We start from the raw sequence: 21,620 nt of genomic DNA on the forward strand, positions 1-21,620 counted from the left end.
GATTGGGAGTTTGGGATTAGCAGATGCAAACTATTATATATAGGATGCATAAACAACAAGGTCCTACTGTATAGCACAGGAAACTATATTCAACATCCTGTGTAAACCATAACGGAAAAGAATATGAAAAAGAATGTATATATGTGCATAGCTGAATCACTTTGCTGTACAGCAGAAATTAACACATTTTAAATCCACTATACTTCAATAAAATAAATTTTTAGAAACGTCCCTTATCCTTTAGGCAAGTCTTACTATTACTATGCAAGAAATGTACTCTCATCAGTAAAGGGCATAAGAAACTTATGAGAAGAATTTTTTTTTTCTCACAAAGCACAAAATTTATATATGGTAATTTATCTAGTCACTACTTGTAAATTACCCCATATTTCTTCCAATTATTTACCTACTAATTTTAAAAAACAGTACCTACCTTTACACATTATTCTCTAGATCACCTTTCTGGTTTCCACAAACATCTCTTGGGAATCAATGCAATTTTAAAAAGAAAAAAAAAAGTGCTAATTTTTGTTTGCTTTCATGTTATTCTGCAAAAGTTTTATTTTTTTAATGCAGCTGAATTTCTGGGTACAGCTCGGCTTGCCATTCTACTTTTTAAAACTGTTTCCTTAAGCAACTCTGTAACCCATCTGACCCCATACACCTATCTATGTGAAATAAGACATTTAATTTTTCTTTAATAGTCACACAGCACAAAGTGAAAGTTTCCAGGCCTTAAGTTTATCTTATCAAAACTAAATGTTTCCAGGACTTTGCTGGCAGTCCAGTGGTTAAGACTCCAAGCTTCCAGTGCAGGGGGTGTGGGTTCGACCCCTAGTCGGGGAACTAGGATCCCACATGCTGTATGGCGTGGCCAAAAAATTAAAAAAATTTTTTAAATAAAACAAAATAAAAAATGTTTCCACCATCATATATATTTCTTCTAAAAATGCTGCTACTCTCTCCTCCACTGCCTCTTTTTTTGTTTTTTTTTTAAATTTATTTATTTTATTTTCAGCTGCATTGGGTCTTTGTTTCTCTGCACAGGTTTTCTCTAGTTGTGGGGAGCAGGGACTACTCTTCATTGTGGGCGCAGGCTTCTCATTGTGGTGGCTTCTCTTGTTGTAGAGCATGGGCTCTAGGCACGTGGGCTTCAGTAGTTGTGGCACACAGGCTCAGAAGTTGTGGCTCGTGGGCTCTAGAGCACAGGCTCAGTAGTTGTGGCGCATGGGCTTAGTTGCTCCACAGCATGTGGGATCTTCCTGGACCAGGGCTCAAACCCATGTCCCCTGCATGGGCAGGAGGATTCTTAACTATTGTGCCACCAGGGAAGCCCCTCCACTGCCTCTTAACAACAAATGATTTTGGCATATCCTTTGGAGGGAATCAAAACTCAATAAGGGTGAAAATAAGCTTTTTATTGAGCACTTCCATGCCCTTCCTCCAGATGCCCACTGTGTCCACCTCAGCAGGGGTCAGAGTACCTGGTTACCATTTACTTACTAAGTGTCATTGTGCAGGCTACTTAATCTCTCATGTCCTCAGGTTCTTCCTCAGAAAAATGGAGATGACCACGGTACACCTTGGTTCCTGAAGCTGCGGTGGGGCCGTGTTAAATGAGACAGCACATGTAAGGTACTGGCACACAGTCAGTGCCCAGTACTTACGAGCTAGCAGTTCTACTCAAAAAAGAAAACCAGCGTTCTACCCGTCACCCTTGGAAATGACTATTTTCCACATCTCACCCAACTGAATTTAAACCTGTTTTTCACCTCAAGATTCTGCACTGTGATTTTGACATGATACTATTGTTTCTCTTCCTCTGACCTTCTCCACTCCAGCTTCCACCCCATTTATTTCAGAAAAGTGACCCTCAATAGTCTCTTTTCAAAACAAAAGAGATGCAGCTTCTTTTGTTGTGTCATTGCTTCAAACCTGGTGGAAGTCTGTATATTCCTTCCTACACCTAGAAACAGTCCACTACAACCATGCCCAGTTTATTCCTCTACTTCCAGGTGCAAAACTGTAGTACAGCTTCCTTGTTTTTCAGAACAACACTTGTTGTTGCTGACTGTGACTGCCCCTGAGAGTTGCAACCAAGTCAATTAAACAAAAATGTTTAGGGCATCGCCCATGTGCCAGGTAGTGTGCTAGTTGTTGGAGATTCATGGACATCCTATCCAAAATAAATGGGGGACATATATGCTACACCATGGTCTCCTCTCTCTTGCTACATATCTGGGCAATGATACTGTCTGAGACGATTCAAGCATCATCTCTTGGCATAAGACACTGTGTAAGATTCCCTACCCCTACCACCTTACTACCCCACCCCACCCGCATCAACCAGATACATCTTCTCTGACGGTAGAATAGAAATGTTACAGAATGTGGAATTGGAAGACCTTAATGACATCACCAGATACTTCAAATAACCTCTTGAGTGTATATTTGAATATACAATAGTCAAAAAAAGATATATTTATGTATGTATATATATACCTTAATTTTATATATATCTTTAAAAAGATGCTAAAATCCTTGGTCCCTTGGCTCTGTAAATATAAATTCATTACCATAGCAAATTCCAATAATCAATATAAGGGAAAATATGTAATTACTAAACATTTTCATAAGGGAAGCTAAAAAATAGTGCAAGGGAAACAGCCTAGAATGAAATATCATTCTGCTCTTGGTGTGCAATTTCAAAACAGGATTGCTGAACAGCAGCGTTGAATCATCTCAGAAATAATGGCAATTCTGTTTTGACCTTGATTCACTGCCATGATCAAAGTAATATGTTTAACTTGGGAAGATTCTGAAAAATCTAAAGGTCACACTTAAAATTCTTGGAGTTCAAAAATCTAAGAAGTAGGGCTTCCCTGGTGGCGCAGTGGTTGAGAGTCCGCCTGCCGATGCAGGGGACACGGCTTCGTGCCCCGGTCCGGGAAGATCCCACATGCTGCAGAGCGGCTGGGCCCGTGAGTCATGGCCGCTGAGCCTGCGCGTCCGGAGCCTGTGCTCCGCAATGGGAGAGGCCACAACAGTGAGAGGCCCGTGTACCTCAAAACAAACAAACAAACAAACAAACAAATCTAAAAAGTAATACTTTAGTTTTAATATTCAAAGTGGCCACCAAATAAAGACACAGGAAATGTCAACAGAATCATCATATGCCAACTAAAATTACCTCACTTGCATATCTTGATATTCACCTGATACTCAGTCTTTCACCATGCCATTCATGTTCTAAATCTTTGATATATACTTTTCAACTTAACTTATACACTTATTTAAACTCATTCTCTTCCTTTAACAAATAGTTATTAAGCACCTGCTCTACGCCAGCTTCTGACTAAGCATGGCATACAATGAAAAAACAGGTATATCTCCTGATCTCAGGTAACTCTCAAGTCTAGTGGGGATACTCACCGTGATGGTTAATTTTACATGTCAACTTCACTGGAACACAGGGTGCCTGGATTAAACATTATTTCTGGGTGTGTCTGTGGTTTTGTTTCTGGATGAGATTAGCATTTGAATTAGTAGACTGAGGAAAGCAGACTGCCATCCCCAAAGTGAGTGGATATCACCCAATCCATTGAAAGCCTGAATAAATCAAAAAAGTCAAGAAGGGGGAATTCGAAGTCTGCCTGTTTGAGCTGGGACTTCAATCATCTACCTTCAACTGGTACTTATACCAACAGCCCTCCAGTTCCCACCAACACCATCAGCTTTCTTGGGTTGCCAGCTTGCAGGTGGCCAACTGTGGGACTCATCAGCCTCCATCATCACATGAGCTAATTCCTTATAATAAATCATATATATCTTCTATCGGTTCTATTTCTCTGGAGAACCCTGACTCACGTCAAACAGACATAGAAACACAAAGTAACCACTGCATTACACCTTGTGGCCTGTGCTGTGAAGAAAAACTCAGGATGCCCCAAGAGTAGAAAACAGAGAAAATATAATTCCTCATTTATTTGTCCATATTTTCTTACAACATTCTCTAAATGTCATGCTCTATGATAGTATATTATCCACTAAGATAAACGCAAAAGTACTAGGCTAAAGACTAGCATAGGCATACCTTGTTTCATTGTGCTTTGCTTCATTGTGCTTCTCAGATTTTGCACTTTTTACAAATTGAAGATTTGTGGCAACTCTGCATCTAGCAAGTCTATTGGCACCATTTTTCCAACAGTATTTGCTCACTTCATGTCTCTGTCACATTTTGGTAATTTTCACAATATTTCAAACTTTTTATTATTGTATTTTATATAATTATAGTATATATTTTATTATATATGTTATATTTGTTATGGTGACCTATGATCAGTGATCTTTGTTGCTACTACTATGACTTGCTGAAGGCTCAGATGATGGTTAGCACTTTTTAGCAAAAAGTATTTTTTAATTAAGTTATGTACATTGTTTTTTCAGACTGTTATTGCACACTTAATAGACTACAGTATAGTGTAAACTTTTATAAGCACTGGGAAACCAAAAATTCCGTGACTCAATTTATTGTAATATTCACTTAACTGCAGTGGTCTAGAACCAAACCTGCAATATCTCTGAGGCATGGCCTATATATTTTGATTTTGAAGTTATAGTTTATTTTGTATTCTGTTTTATTTATTTTTTGATGGGAGAAGGGTGAGAGAAAGTAGGTCATAGGGAATAAGAGGTAAAATAAAATAAATAAATGAAGACTAAAAGCAAGAAGTTTTCACTGCAAGAATAAATAAAGTTTTACTAAAAAAGTCTTCTAAAACCAAATTGTTGACAAATAATTTTAAATTCAAAAAACTGTTTCTTGAAACCTCACTTGCTGAAGGACTCTACTAAATCCTGCCATAAAACAAAGTTCATGAATAAAAATAATTATTTCCTTTAACACAACCTTATTTCCATTTCTATTATTTCCAAATTTTAATATTCAATTAAGTTTGCTGTGTAGCCAACAATGGGGAAGGACTGCTCTAAGTAAAAAGAGTTACATAATTGCCATTCTAAATTCAAAGTACTGCATATCACCTCCCAACACCTACCATGCTCCCTCCCCACCAAAAAATCATGCCTTAGCAAAGAAAATATTTAAAGAAAATCTGGAATATTCATTTTGAACCTTTAGAAATGAAAAATAAATAAATAAAGTTGATAAAATGGCTGTATTCTGAACACCAAAGAACAATTCTTCATCATGCACCACAAAACCACAAAGGAGAAGGAACTTGGGGTGAGGCTGTGATGTTTGTTTGTTGCTGGGCTCCCCACTGGTAGTGCCCCAATGATGCTGCCATTCAGTAAGATGCCTGCTGCTAGTCTCTGGTCCTCTGCTCAAAAATCAAAGTGTCAGTAAAGCTTTGCAAGTTCACGAAGTGCTGATTCAACTGACATATGGGTGGTAAGACCCAGGAACTAGAAGGAATTCACTCACCCAATGTCAACTGTACACATAATAGTCGGAATTTCAATTTCAAGGCGGAAAGAACACTATATACTGCTGTATACACATCACTGTTTATACTTATGGGGAGTTCTTCCAGTTTTGTTATACTTCATTCATGTTGGTTCTCATTTGATTTCTCCTAGCAGATGCGGCCTATGAAAGTGATACCAGAAAGAGGTGCATGAGTGTGTATACATGTGGGTGGACTCAATATAGATTCTATAATGGCAAGAACCATTGCACTGGAATGGCCCAAATATAGAGTTTGTCTAATGGCTGATGAAACAAACGTGAAAATTCTTCTTATATGCAGAATATTTATTATGCTGGAATTGAATAGAATAAGCATTTAACGTAGATTCTGGGAGGGACAGCATTCAGTGAAATGATCACTCCAAGTCTCAAGTTTATATTAGACAAATAGAAAATTCCCTTTCTACAAGGGCCGCAAACTAAATGGATGCTATGTTATGTAATGAGGCTTTTCACAGGAGTCCTCCCTGGCTACCCACTAAAAAAAAATTACCTGAAGGATCTTTTCCTGAAACTTTATTCCAACCTAGAATCTAGATATGAGCAAAGACCTTACCAGAATAAAATTCTATTATGTGAGCCTCGGAGATCATTTCTATTCTGGTGATTCCTTATGCAAGATAAGGAAAACTAGTAGGACAAAAAGATTTTAAAACTCAGAATGCAAAAGAAAAATTATTTCATAAAAAGAGCACAGAAAATATTAAAAGCTTAGCTTTATGACTTGATGAATGAAATAATTACCCAAAGGTAATCAAGTTAATTACTTCAGTCTGTTTCTGTATTTGACTTCATTTTACCAGTGTATCTAAGTTTTTATAGCTAATCCATAGTAACTGAGTACTAAGAAATATAAATGCTGAGGTTCTCAAACTCTTTGCATTTTAACTGATCATTACAACCAAGGCTGCATCCACATATCTATACTACATAGGGTTAAAGGAAAAATATTGAGTATAACAAAGAGAAAAACTAAACATTTCTTAAATGTTTACCAAGATGTAACCATTTGAAATAAACATGGAATAATTACTCCTTTTCAAAAGTGAACTACCCAGAAGAATCCTGCAGTCTGCCATCTTTAACTTGCTTTGGAGATTATAAATAAGGGCAATGCAGACCAAAGGTGGCTTTTTAACTTTCCCTACTACCATTTAAAGGCAAAACCCAGAAATCTGAAGCAATAGAAAAATAAATGTAACTGGCAGTGTCTTTCAAGCTTGCCGATGTAACCAAATAATTTAAAATAAGATGCCTACACTAACTTCCTAAAGAACAAAATATAAAATGAAATATTAAATGACTGTAAACAAGATGAAGTTTAGGCCTTAGGAAAGTGCTGATACCAATATACTATACAGAAATTCAAAATGTATCAGCAGAGGAAAATGATAAATTGCAAAATTGGAGTTAAAAGAGAAAAAGAAAAGTAAGCATTTTTCAATCTTAGCTTGACACATTACTGTCTGCTTTTTTAGAAGACCCCAACAGCAACCAGGACTTCAAAGGGCTAATTCACTATGTGAAAAGTGAACAAGAAATAAACTCCTCCATGCCAAAAGAGACAGCAAAGAAAACTGCAAGTCTTGAATCTAGTGCTAGACAGATGAGGGAAAATAATCCCTCCAAGGAATTCATATCCACAAACTAGTCCTGAGATTAAAAAAACAAACAAACCAACCCTCAAGCAGAAATCTCATTTAAATGTACCTGAGCCAATAGTGTCCAAGCTAGTAGTAGAATCAAAATATATTTCCCCTCTGGAGGAACTCACCTTCAACCTAGGCCTGAAAAAATTACCACCAATAAAGTTCTAGGGAAAGTGAGCAGCTCATAGTCAAAAATAACAAAACCTTAAAATGATAAAGGCAACATGAGCAATTAAGAGCAGCCACCTTCTCACTGTGTCCTCACTTGGCCTTTCCTCTGTGCATAGGTAAAAGGAAGAAAGATACCTCTGGTGTCTCTTCCTCTTCTTATATGGATACCAGTCTTATTAGATTAGGGCCTCACCCATGTGACCTCATTTAACCTTAATTACATCCTTATAAGCTTCATCTCCAAATACAATCACATTGGGGCATAGGGCTTCAACATATGAATCTGGAGGAACACAATTCAGTCTATGGCAGAAGGCAAAGATACTGATTAAACTAGATTAAGATGAGTATGCCTAGTAAAACTGTCTGGGTATCCACTAAAAGAATAGATATGGAGCTTATAGCCAGTGCCCTAACCCTCAAAATAAAAAGGATAGTAAAAGGGGATGGGAGAGAATCAACCTGTTCAAAACAAGGCAACAAAGGAGAGTAGAAAGAGGTAAAGCAGAACAGAAAATACCTCATAATGTGATAATAAACCCAAATATGTCAGTCTTCATTCTAAACATAAAAAGACTAAACTCTCCAGTTAAAAGCAAAGATCCAGCTATATGCTATTTACAAAAGACACATCTAAAAACATAAGAACATAAATCCAACTTGAAAGTCAAAGAGTAGAGAAAGATATATCAAGCCAATCAAAATCTATAGGAAACCCTAAATTGTTTTATTAATATCAATGAAAAAGTTAAGTCAAACAGCACGATTAGAGACTTAGGTCATTACATATGAAAAAAGGTTTAATTTACCATAAGAATATTTAAAAATCTAATTGTAAAGGTACTTAATAACAAATCTCAAAATATTCAAAGCAGACGGTGAATTATGGAGATGAGATTGATAAAGCCATTGTTACAATTTCTCAGTAACTGAATAATCAAGCAGACAAAATCATTAATAAGGAATAAGAAGATTTAAACAGCACAATTAAAATTTTCATCTTTTGGATACACATTGAACACTGCACCCAGAAACTGGAGAATATACATGATTTTCAAGCTACACATGGGACATTTATTAAAAAGAGAACATTTGCCCTAGCCCATGAAGATAACCTCAAAGAGCATCAGAAGACTGGTATGATAGAGACCACATACTGTGACCATATTACAAGTAGGTTGGAAATCAGCAACAGCAACAACAAACTATGTTTAGCAATTAGAAAACACCATTCTCAAGATGGATCTTGAATCTATGAATCAAAGAAACCACAGCAAATTATTTAGAACTGTATGATAACAAAAGCACTACATAAAAATTCTGATAAGCAGCTAACGTGATGATTCAAGGACAACTCCTTGTCCTCTGATGAGGCAAGTTCACAATTCATGAGCTAAGCACCCAACTTAAGAAATTAGAATAATGACAGAATAAACCTAAAAACATGGGAGAAAGAAAATAAAATAGCAAAAAATGAAGGATTTAGGGGAAAAAAACAGGTAATAGTGATGATCGGCAAAGGCAAAAGTTGGTTCTTTGAAAAGATCTTTTCTTTGAAAAGATGTATCTCAAGATTGAAGAAGGAGAGGGACTTCCCTAGTGGTCCAGTAGTTAAGACTCCATGCTTCCACTTCAGGGGCCAAGGGTCTGATCTCCAGTCAGGGAACTAAGATCCCACGTGCCCAGTGGCGTAGCCAAAAAATTTTAAAAATTTTAAAAAAGATTGAAGGAGAGACAGAGAGTGAAAGAGCAACAGACAGAGACAGACAGACAGAAATCAGCAGCATCAGGAGTAAAAAAGAAATGGGACATATCACAGATGTGGCAGTGATTAAACAGATAAAAGGATATCACGGAAAACTTTATGCTTATACTTTATGCTTTTGAAAACCTAGTTACAGTGACAAATTCCCCTTAAGAGTGAAATGAATGAATTATAGAATTCATACAATAAAACATTAAACAGAAAAAAAACAAATTACAGCTATGAAATTGATGAATTTCAAAAACGTAACAGTGAACAAATGAAGCAAACATAAAAGTATATAATACATATATGATAATTCCCTTTATGTAAAGTCCAAAAATAACCAAAACTAAAGAATATGTTGCTTTAGAGATAAAGCAAGGGTTGCCTTTAGGTGGGGAATGGGTAAACTGAGGGATTCTAGGTATATCATACTTTTTAACCTTGGTAGTAGGTGCAAAGGTATTCTATTTTTTTAACTTACAAATACGTTTTATGCACCTTTATATGTACAAGGTACTTCACAACAAATATTCTTTTAAAAATATGTAGTAAAATCAGTTTCAAAAGCATTTTCTAGGGCTTCCCTGGTGGCGTAGTGGTTGAGAGTCTGCCTGCTGATGCAGGGGACACGGGTTCGTGCCCCGGTCTGGGAAGATCCCACATGCCGTGGAGCGGCTGGGCCCGTGAGCCATGGCCGCTGAGCCTGCGCTCCGCAACGGGAGAGAGGCCACAACAGTGAGAGGCCTGTGTACCGCAAAAAAAAAAAAAAAAAAAGCATTTTCTAAACCTCTCCATGTAAACAATGAACATCCAGACAATCTCATGAAAAAATGTACCTGTTCAATCCTTTATGCCTGTTAAATTCCATGCCAAAATACAAAGATATGATTCTGTTGTTTGAGATATTAAAGAGGGACATTATACTCATCTAAACAAAAAATTCATTCTGAAGTGCTAGAACAGGAAAACACCATGTACTAGGGCACAGAGAAGCTCAGCCTGACTTAGAGAAAGGAGGAAAGGACATGGTCTCCACACAGTGGAGAAGACACTGTCTGAAAAAAGAATAGCTGGCCCAGAAAATATGTTTGTGTTTGTGTGTGTGTGCACGCTTACTTTATGTTTCTTTTTTTTTTTGCGGTACACAGGCCTTTCACTGTTGTGGCCTCTCCCGTTGCGGAGCACAGGCTCCGGACGCGCAGGCTCAGTGGCCATGGCTCACGGGCCCAGCTGCTCCGCGGCATGTGGGATCCTCCTGGACCGGGGCACGAACCCATGTCCCCTGCATCGGCAGGCGGACTCTCAACCACTGTGCCACCAGGGAAGCCCTCTGTTTCCTTTTTACAGCCAGCATCAAATTCTAAAGATGAAAAATGTACATGAAAATACAAATGCCATTCTTCAGTCATTAGGGTCATGTCTAACAGCTAAAGACAACGTCAGTCATAAAAATGAAGGAGAAAATTTCTCTCTACATTAAACTATCAATCCGTAAGTTTTCACAAATGTCCTTTTCCTGGTGTTTGCCCATTTTATACCCCTAGATTTGTTCCCGGGAGTGACTATGTTTGTGTGGTAGCCAGAGGGATACTTATCTGATTTTAAAACGTAATTTCTGGCTATGATGAAGTTTTGTATTATCGACAGAGTGAGAAAGATAGAGATAAATATATAAAATATAGATATAGAGATACAGAGATAAACACACAGAGGACATTAAGAGTCTAGGTGTTGGCAGCAAAGGGCAGAAAATAGAATCTTTAAATCTTAGAGATGACTATACATAAGGAAACAGTATTTATTTACTCTACCATACAGCAATTATGTATGTATCAGTAAATGTGGCCAGGAGCTCAGATGGTAATACAGTAAGGAGACCGAAAGTGAAAAAGAGAGAACTCTCAGAGCACACTATCAACTGCTATTCCTGTTTAGGTGGTAACAGCATTTACAGCTATTAACTGGGCACTAATGGATGTTCTGGTGTTGAGGCCGGACCTTATAGATAAGTCTTTGTAAATATCTAGGGTTATTGCATTTGGATAAAGCCCTAGTCACTCAGGTCAGGGTTCAAATGCTATCTGACTTGAGTCTTTCATATTACACTGACCAAAAAAACCTGCAGACGGTAACCAAGGAAAGCTATGATTAAATCTACAGATTTATATTGGGACTAATAAAATGCCTTGAGGTCAATAAAAAACATCACTGCCTTTTATCCCTACCCCAAATTTCTACTTCCGGGTTTTACTCAAAGGAAATAACCACAGATATGTACAAAAGCTGACCTTTAAGATATTTACTGCTATATAGTAGCAATTTAAAAAAAAGAAAACCTGTCTGATATTATGGCATCTCCCCAATGAAATATGATACATCCACAGAACAAAATACTATTTAGTATTCAAAATATGTTATAGAAGATCACTCTATGATATGGAATGTGGTTCACCTTTGTATGAAAATTTAAAAGAAAAACATATAGTAAGTCAAGTATCATTTTTAGAAAATGAAATATTATAGTATTTTTCTGTATGTATATAAAAATATATATCAAAATGTTAATAGGCATAACTATCCTTTTCTTTTTTTTTTTTTTTTTTTGCGGTACACGGGCCTCTCACTGTTGTGGCCTCTCCCGTTGCAGAGCACAGGCTCCGGACATGCAGGCTCAGCGGCCATGGCTCACGGGCCCAGCCGCTCCGTGGCATGTGGGATCCTCCTGGACCGGGGCATGAACCCTTGTCCCCTGCATCGGCAGGTGGCCTCTCAACCACTGCGCCACCAGGGAAGCCCTCCTTTTCCTTTTTTTTTTTTTTTTTTTTGTTTTTTAGCTTGTCTGGATTTTCTAAATTTTCCATGCGTATGAATAAAGAATAAAGATTTGAAACCTCACAATAGCAACTGTACATGAAATATAGGCACAAAAATGAGAAGTGACCAACATCACTGCACCTTTAAGTAGGAGCAAATTCAACCAAGGCCTAATAAGGAAGATGGAGGAATCTTAAATTCAAAACTCATAACGTATCATTAAAGAACTCAATAATTCAAAATAAGAGGAACACATTTGAAAAGTACTGCTGGGAACAAGCTCAAAGGCTTAAAGAACAGACTTTCTGCTAGTGCTGAACAGTGTGAAACTTTAGAAGTGCAAGGTTAATCAAAAATGGAGCAGGGGGCTTCCCTGGTGGCGCAGTGGTTGAGAGTCCATCTGCCGATGCAGGGGACACGGGTTCGTGCCCCGGTCCGGGAAGATCCCACATGCCGCGGAGCGGCTGGGCCCGTGAGCCATGGCCGCTGAGCCTGCGCGTCCGGAGCCTGTGCTCCGCAACGAGAGGCCACAACAGTGAGAGGCTCGCGTACAGCAAAAAAAAAAAAAAAAATGGAGCAGGAAGACACTATACACTTCATATATAGCATGGAGGAAACGGAAAAAATAAGCTACAATGATAAAAAGTGTATTTTATATAAGTACACACTTAGGCAAACATTTTTCCCTCTGGAAGGCAATAGATGCTATGCCTGGAATTAGCCCCTTTCCATTCCAACTCCCTTTGAATCTGTATCTTCCCAGGATCAACTTGGATCAGCAGCAGACACCCTCACCCAAAAACTGTAACCAACACCTGGCACAAACGTTCACTGATTCTTAGGTAACTTTGAGCTGAAACCCTTATTTTGATTGAAACTTCAAGCACCTTCAAATGCCTGCAAATGTTCTTTCTCTAAAATTACCTATGCATTTGTTTTTGTTTAAAAAAAAGACAGGAAGAGATGAAGGCACCTTCCTTTGGAAGGTAAGAGCTGCAATAAAGAATCATGTCCCTTCTGTACTCCCTTCCCAAGGCAAATCCTTAGAAATTTTCACATAAAAAAATGTGCCTAAAATATTTTTAAACGCTTTAGTGATATAGATTGGGCTTCATCAATTGATAGAAAAGAAGTTAACCAAGAAACTTTGGTCAAAACCCCCAAAGGTACATAAAGCTTATGACTACAATGACGCATAAGGGTTTCAACTTAAAATTATTCAAGAATCAATTAACATATTTGCTAGGTGATTGGTACAGTGTCTGGCTGGGGATGTTTTTTTAATCAAAGTTGGGCCTGGGAGGATTATCACTCAAAGGAAATACTATTAATAATAGTGTTATTATTAATTTCAAGAGATGACCACTAGATTACCCTACTAACTGCAAATATACACTCTTTTGCCCATGACCTGAAAGCTGTGTTAAAATCCAACATTCTCAACTCTTCATTACATTTTTAATGAATATGAATGAGTTTTCCAGTATATTAAGCTAGTTTCATGCTTGAGTTTTCTGAATCTTCTGACATACAGAAATGTGAACAAATTACTTTTTCCAATCCTGTCCATATTTACTGGCACAGAGGCTAAAAGGCACTTCATCCTATGTGTCAAACTCAAAGAGTGAAACAGCTTGCTGTCAGCTTCAAAAACCATTTTTTACAAGCATGGCACACTGCCTCAAGCCAACTAAACACTAAAGCATGCCCACACTGCAAATTATTTGGAATGTTCTCCATGTTTTGTGGTTGCAAAAGTACTTATTTGTGCATCATCCAGTTCAAATCAGGGCCACATCTGACCTTAAACAGAAAATTCCCAGGAAACTGAAACTATAATTGACCAAGATCCCATCAGTTCTGAAAGTCTGTGATCTCATGTTCATAGTCAAACATTTCAAATGTTATTTTTTTAAGCTGAAGACACACAACATAAACTCTGTGAAACATGGTACTGTCTGTTTCAAGTAAACACTAAGAACTCACCCTAAATATACACACCATAGTAGCAAAAAAAAGGAAAAGGAAAAGGAAAAAATTGCCATATGCAATAAAGTAAAGGGCATTTGTAGCAAATATAAACACATTCCTGGTAAATGTCTAGCAAATGAAAACAAAGTCTAAAAAATCATTTCATTTCTAACTTTCATACATATGCTAAAATGAAGCAGCTTCAGCTGTGGAACATGATAAATATTCCAAAGCTTTGCCTATAGACTGGAGCACTGTATCATAGGTATTATTTTCCCAAGTATAAATGAGTATCTCTCTCAAATCAAATACTCAAGACATCATTTCACAAATTGGAGTACCAAAACTTACCCAAGGTTTGCCTCCCATGCCTTTGATGTCTACTCTCTAAGACCCAGACCTATGGGGAATGCCCTGAAGTAATTATTGAAGTGTTAAAAGAAGAAAACACTATATTAACAAGCTAAATTTTACCAGGGATTCTTCTACTGGAGTTAAATTGCAGAAGCTTAAATGCCTGATTCAATCATCCATTGGTGTGATACTTCAGTTCATTTAAAAAATATGCGGTTAGGATCATTGGCATACGGCTCCCTGGTCCAAGCCTTGTGTGAGAACAAGAACATGCTGGAAAATACAGTATTTTTTTTAACTTAACTGATAGTGATGAAATTGCTGAAGAAATGACAAGTCGTAGCAAGAAATGTTTTTAGCTTTTGATCTTTCAGACATGCTCTTCTTAGTGAAGGAGTATTATTGAGTCCCTGAACAGTTTTCCCTTCTATAGATATATAGAGATACATAAATATATGTATACCCGTATCTATAAATAGATACGGATTTTGTGATATATATATATGTGATATGTGATATACATATGAATATATATCTTTAGTTTCAAAAAGGATTATTCACAAAACTATCATCTCAATCAAATAAGTCACATACCAAATCTCAAGGTACTCATATTAACCCACACAGTTCTAGGAAATAAGTCACATCCACCTTAGAACCCCAAATTCCTACTGAATGCGGTACTTTCTGGCCTAGAGTCCAGCAAACTTAAGATAAAACAGTAACTGCAGTTAGGGCTTTAAGTATGCGACTTTTTCTAAGCAAATTTTTTTCCAAAAATGCTCAGTTTGCTACAAATTTTCAGAAAATGCTTGAGATGGAGAGTGCTTTTTTTAAAGTTTCAATTCTGGTATATTTGACAACAGAGTGACAAAACCATGCTCAGAGATGAAAACCTATCCCAAACAAAATGTTATTATATTAATGTTTATTCTGGAATGATTTTCTTTCAAAACTTCCCCACTGCACATAAGTTGTCTCTTACAGTATTCCCCGTCTATTTTGGTAATATATCTTTCTACACACAAATTATATGTAAAGCATATACTTGAGAATTTAAATACTTCATGACACTCTTTTCTTTAAACAAGCTCCCACATTCTATTTTTATTTTTCAAAATAACCTGGACGGTATAATCAATTACATCACTACAATTCTGGCTATGCAACACTTCACAAAATATAGGGACTTGCCATCAGCACCTCTGATTTGTCCCTGTCATCAGATGTATACGATGTGAGTGACGAAGACAGAAACAAGAACAGACATTTGTGGTAGAGACCTGGGGGTGTGAGAAAATGGGCTTCCTTCACCCACAGGATATATGAAAAAAGAAAACTTAGCCACTTGGGCAATAAATGTACTTATATATTAGGTTTCATCAAATAATTACACCTACTACATACCTCATCCAGGAGTAAAACTGTCTGAAGCAATGTCGGATTACGCAAGAAACATCAGGTTTTATTTATGATTCTAGAAATATTACTCCTAAAATTAATGGGAGCCTTCTTAATCTAAGCTATAATGAAAACCAATAAACCAAGAGAAAAATCTTTAAAAAACATGATTGAAATTTTTAAAAAACATGACTGAAACCTCATCTCACCTCACTGAAAGAAGAAAAAAAAAAACCCTACATCCTACTGCAGTGATATTTGCCTTTCATTAAGTGTTAAGACCAACACTAAATATTTCATGGGGACTAAACGATCGCTTGGAATACTTAGGTCAGCCCCGGGGGGTAAATTTCACAAAAAAGCATTGTTGGGTTTTGTTGTAGTGGTGGTTGGTTTGTTTGTTTTAGCACCCGAATCCTCCAAGATATTTTTTTTCTTAAAAAAAAAAAATGTTTCCCAAAAGGGGAGGAGGAGGGCGGACGAAAATCAGTGCAACGCTGAAAACCGACCAAGGCTGAAAGAGCCACAGCTCGGAAAGCTCACCCGCAAGTAAAAGGCAACCTCTCAGAACTGGTGGAGCTCGAAGGAGCCCTCGGACTTGGGCAAACGAGGTGAATTTCACCCCTGAAGAGTGAGGAGCCCACAGTGTAAAAGTTCAGGAGGATTCCATCCCCTGCCTCTCACTCCCAGCGCTTAGCATCTCGACGGGAGAGCCCGGCAGAGAGAAACCCGGCACCGGGGTCCGGCCAGCAGCGGAGCGGTTTCTTCGAAGGCCTCACCGCTCGGGCGGGCAGGGGACGGGGCAGGGGGCGTCGGGAGGCGAGGCGAGGCGGGACCCGGGGACACCGAGTCCCGGCCGGGCCCCACCGTGTGGCGCTGGCTGCCGAAATCCCTCTAGTCCAGCTGCAAAAACCTTCCCGAAAACCCGGAGCTTCTCCGGCACAACTTCGGTCTCACCAGCCTCGTCCCCCGCCGCACACTCCGCCCAACCGCACACCCTTCCCACCGCGACGAATCAAAGCGCTCCCCGCGGGCGGCTACCTGTCCCTGGGGCCAGGGACCCCAAGTCTCACCTCATACAAAGGGCTGCGCGCGGGCGCCTGCGGGAGAGCCCGGGGAGCATGGCCCCAGCCAGTCCCTCCCGGAACTTTCCTGACATAGCACTTCTCTCCTCTGCTGCAGAAAACGACGCTTCGAGGCAGAGGAGGAGGAGGAGGAGGAAGAGGAGGCGGGGATGGCGGTGGCGATCCAGGCGGCGGCGGCGGCGACGGCAGCTGGAGCAGAAAGTGAGAAGCATCGCGGCCGAGCGCCGCAGCCTCGCGATCTGCCGAGGGGTTCCCGCCCCCAGGGTAACCGAGCTCCCTCTTAAAGGCGCCGCGTTTTAGGACGGGCGGCGAGGGGGGAGGAAGCAAGAAAATAGTGAGGAAGCCTGCAGACACGGAGAGATTCCAGGGGCCAGAACCCGGTCTGCCCCAGTCCTCCGCCTGGGCCAAAACAGGGCAAGTGCTGGGACCCGGCACCGGCGGGCCGCCCTCGCCGTTGGTTTGCGCCCACGACGGTGTTGGAACTTCGCCCCTTCTCCTAATCGCCCCATCCCCCTTAGGGGCTTGTCTTCCCGCCTCCACAGAGGCACCGCCCACACCTACGCCCCCGAAGCCCGTGCGCGCTGCTGGAGACTGCCCAGTGGAATTGCGTTTCCTCCCATGTTTCCTGCTTTTTCTTCCTGTCTCCAACAGTGTTGAGAGTCCCCCACCACCACGAGGAGTGCAGGAGACCGAAAAAACTAAAGACCAGCTGGGGTCCCTAGACTGACCCCTGAGGGTGTCACTGGTGTGTCAGGGGAGACTTACCAAATGCCCTGATTTACCATGTGCTCTGTTCTCTTCCAATGGCCAATGGCCAGGTGGCCTCCAACTGGATGTCTTGAACTATTGCATCAGCAAAGACTGGCTGTAAAGATCACCAAACTGAATTCAGGAAGGCCCTTAAGAAAAGATATCAAACTTAAGATCTAAATGATACTGGGAAATACTGCTTTCAAGTGACAAGTGATACTGTTTTTCCAGCTATCATCAACATTTGTGATCACTGCACAGCGGGATATGCCCAGTGTGGCGATGCCCAGAGACGCAGCATCAGCAGCTATCAACACCCTAGGAAGTGACCACAGTAACAGTGGGTGTGGGTGTGGGCTTGTTTTTCTACCTCTTGACTCCAGCTCTTGCTTCTTCTTAGTACTGTAGGACCTCAGCACAGTCTTTGTGTCATTTGTACCCTGCCCAGCGTCCTCTGGCTGAGGTGGAGGTGGACAGGCAATTGAAGATTAAAATCCAGCCTGGGCTCCAAAGAATGGGGGTGCTGGGCGGGTGGGGACTCTGAGGGAGAGGTATTTTGTAATAGACACAAAGGCAGTCGCATCACTTGCCTAAGACTGGACCTCATTTTTTTCCTCTCCTGCCACTTGCTGTTGTGAAACAAGCACATGTTAACTTGTGGAGGAAGACACCTGGAAGACCATGCGCAGAAGGTTGGAGAAACCTTTCTTACCAGGTGGAGAGGAAACGAATGTTGGGCTCTATTAAAGCAGGAGACATGGCCCTGTTTAACCAAAGGACAAGATGAGAGAGGAGGTTAGCAGTGAGCAACAGTGAAGCTATACTGGTTTCATGATAAACTCCTGTATAGTCAGGATAGTTGGATGTAATAGGTACCCAACTCAAACTGACTTTTGAAAGCCTACAGCAAAGGAGGTTGAAATGTATTGACTCATATGCTTATAAATCCCAAGAGTAGAACTGGCAGAAAAAAACAATGCTTTTTAAAATCCTTGATTTTCTAAAGGGGTGGGATAGGGAGGATGGAAGGGAGGCTCAAGAGGGAGGGGATATGAGGATATATGTATACTTATAGCTGATTCACTTTGTTGTACAACAGAAACTAACACAATATTGTAAAGCAATTATATTCCAATAAAGATACTAAAATAAATAAATAAAATGTTGCTTTTAAAAAAAAAAGGTAAAAAAAAAAATCCTTGCTTTTCTCCAGGTGTTCAAAGAGTGTTAGGACTGTTTCTCTTCAAATCGTGGTTGTGTTTTCATTACACTGGCTTTATTTTCTCTAATCAGGGCCTAGACCTATAGCCCCAGGTTTTCCCCCTCGTCCCACCTCCTTAGCAAATGGTCCCATTAACAAGAAAGCAGGCCGAGGAATGAGTCTCATTGGACTTGCTTAGATCCTATGCCCGTCTCTGAACTAATCATTATAACCATGGATTGGTATAATTGGTATAATAATGAGCAGGTAAAGTCCATAGACGGTCTATTCCCCACACCTCCCATTCCCTAACACACACACATACACGCAGCACCTACCTCTCTGGCTACTCTGCCTATAGCCTCTGGTTCAGAAGAATGCAAGTAACTGACCCAGCCAGCCACATCCTTTCACCTCAGAAGCCACTCGGAAGGGCCTCAGTGATGTTAACAAACCACTTGCAAACAAACAATACCTAAACTGTAATTGTATTCAATCATTTTTTCCCTAAATCATGCTACCTCTGCCTCCACACGCCCCCGCCCAACCCCACATTCATTGTTAAGCCTTGTGTTATTATGTGATCAATTCATAATAATATAAAGAGTCCGTGGATATTTCTTGCTACCCATATATTCATTCAACTTGAAAAAGAAATGCAGCCTATGAATAATCACATATCAGAATCCAAATGACCCAGGGCCCAATTCCATTTCCAAACTCCAGTAAGTTCTTCTTTATCTTTTCAGAGATAGCACAGAGGAGTTTATATTTTGCCTACCAAAACTGCCGAATAATTTCAGCCTTTTTTCTTCCCACGTGAGAACTTTCCTTTGGTTGCTCATAAAAATGTTTAATGTATTCTTCACTTCTGTATTTATAGAAGAAGTTCATAGATATTATACACAAATAGACTTAAAAACCTGGAGGAAACTTTAGGATTAACCTAAAATGGCCCCCTTCACTTTAAGGAGGAAGAAATAAAATGTAAGAGATTGACTTGCCTAGGGTCACAGGACAGCTTTTAGCTTTTGTGATCTGCCCTGCTCTGTGCTAGGCATCTCGAAAAGTATAGAAGCAAAAGCATGCAACATGATCACTGCCCTCAGAGCGGTTAAATTTAGTCAAGGAGACATAACCATCTAAGATATAGGACAATTACAGAGCATCACAGTATATCACATGATTTAGTGTAAAAAAAAAAAGTGTGATGAGCTCTGCGTGTTAGCTATAGGCACTGAAATAAGAGACACAATGAGCTGAAGTAGTCTGGGAAATGCTTTTCAGCCAGGAACCAACCTGATGGCCTTTTAAAAATGCAGAGAAAAAACATAATGCTTTTCCAGGTAAGAAGAGAAAATATGAGCAGGATTGAGGGGGAAAAGATCTTGCCATGTGTTTGGAACTGAAAGGAAATCTGCACTGTCATGGTTTATGAGTGTTTCAAACAGCAGGTCATGAAATCATTTTAGTAGGTTTTGACTAGTATTTTTTTAATTAAAATAAAAATATTAAAGTGCATCACAATAAGATTATTTGTTGAACTTGTGTTTCATTATCTTCTGTGTTCTAAGTTATGATGTAAATTTCATTTCCTACTTCTGGTCACTTTCAAAAATATTTCAAAACACATAGTTCTGAATCCAGATACAATGAGTGTGAAACTCTTTGTAGCAAAACAGTGAGTGAATAACGTCTCTCCAAGCGTCATTTTCCTTATGTGCAAGAGATTTCCAGCGCAGTCTTTTGCACAGAGAAAGACCTATAAATGGTACCTCTTGTTTGCTGGCTAGATTGAAGATTTTCAGCCCTGGCTGCATATTAGAATCACCTAAAGAGATTTTTCAAAATACCAATGCCTGGAACCCACCCTCAGAGACCCAGACTCAGTTCTGGGGTAGAGTCCAGGCATCAGTAAGTTTAAAAGCTGCCCTGGTACAGTCATGGCTGCAAACCCATGGGCTGGACCCATAACTGAACACGTCTAGCACCTGAGAAGCATGGTGATATGCTGTCTCTCTTCAAGGGGCATATTCACCTTCTTGCTTTACGTTTCTAATTCTTTACCAATCAATAGATAGCATACTACTTAGTCAGCAGAATTCTAACTACTTTCTGCTCTGAAAGTCCTCAACTGTGGTGCAATCCACTCATGGTTTATCTCAGTCAATAACACAGCATGGATCCTGAGTCATAATCTCTTACGTGTCTCTCCACATGTACAATTTATGGTCAGTTATCAGCATACAATAGTTTCTGGAGGTGTTAAAAAGCAATGCCACCAAAAATTCCCTAAGGAAGAAGAAAAGGGCTAGAAGCAAATGGCATTGGAAATCCATAAGCTAAATAATTAGCAAATGACTCATGACATTTCAGCTATTTTCAACCTGATTTTTAATAGTTTAGCTTCTAAATATAGTAATTAGTGATGTGCTTTTTGTAATTCTACATTCAGTAATCCCTAAGTGTTCATATCTCATACATTTTCCTTTGTACAGTCAATTCCTTTGTGTACGAAGCAGGAGAAGCTTTCTTCAAATACAGATTGTCCAAGAGATTCAGAACCACTGGTATTCTGCCTAGTCATTTTGTCTATGTAGATCTTGACTTTTTTTTCTGGTTGGACAAAGGAAATAAATGTAGCATAATTTTGAACCTTGCCAATGAGAGAGAGCAACTAAGTAAGAAAGAAAAAGAAAAAACCTAAACCCCAAAATCCAACACGCAGACATTATGTGTGTCATGATATGACAAAATCAGTACCCAGAACCAATATAAGGTCTTCTTACCTGAATCTAATCAAGCCTCTAGACCTAATAAGAAATACAAGGGACAAAGGATCAAGTTTAAAAACCACCTCAAGGAAGCAATCAGTCAAATCTAGAATGTTGAACAGTCAATAAGAAAAATGACCTTGCTTCTCTATCAAATCAATCGCACGGAAAAGCAGGGGACCAATTATAAAAGAGTGAAAGAGATTTAA

The 21,620-nt window shown here is 39.4% G+C and overlaps 1 protein-coding gene across 5 annotated transcripts in view; it reads right to left on the reverse strand.

Annotated features, from left to right (window-relative positions):
* GPR63 (G protein-coupled receptor 63) overlaps positions 1-16,910 on the reverse strand; it is a 52,869-nt gene extending 35,959 nt beyond the window's left edge. For all 5 annotated transcript variants that reach the window (XR_009558828.1, XR_009558827.1, XR_009558826.1 and 2 more), the window contains exon 1: positions 16,675-16,910. The gene's annotated coding sequence lies outside the window, so the exon portion shown is untranslated. The remainder of the gene's footprint in view (positions 1-16,674) is intronic.
* Positions 16,911-21,620: the final 4,710 nt, after the last annotated feature.

The sequence above is a fragment of the Globicephala melas genome, chromosome 14 (genome assembly GCF_963455315.2).
Source record: "Globicephala melas chromosome 14, mGloMel1.2, whole genome shotgun sequence".
NCBI lineage: Eukaryota > Metazoa > Chordata > Mammalia > Artiodactyla > Delphinidae > Globicephala > Globicephala melas.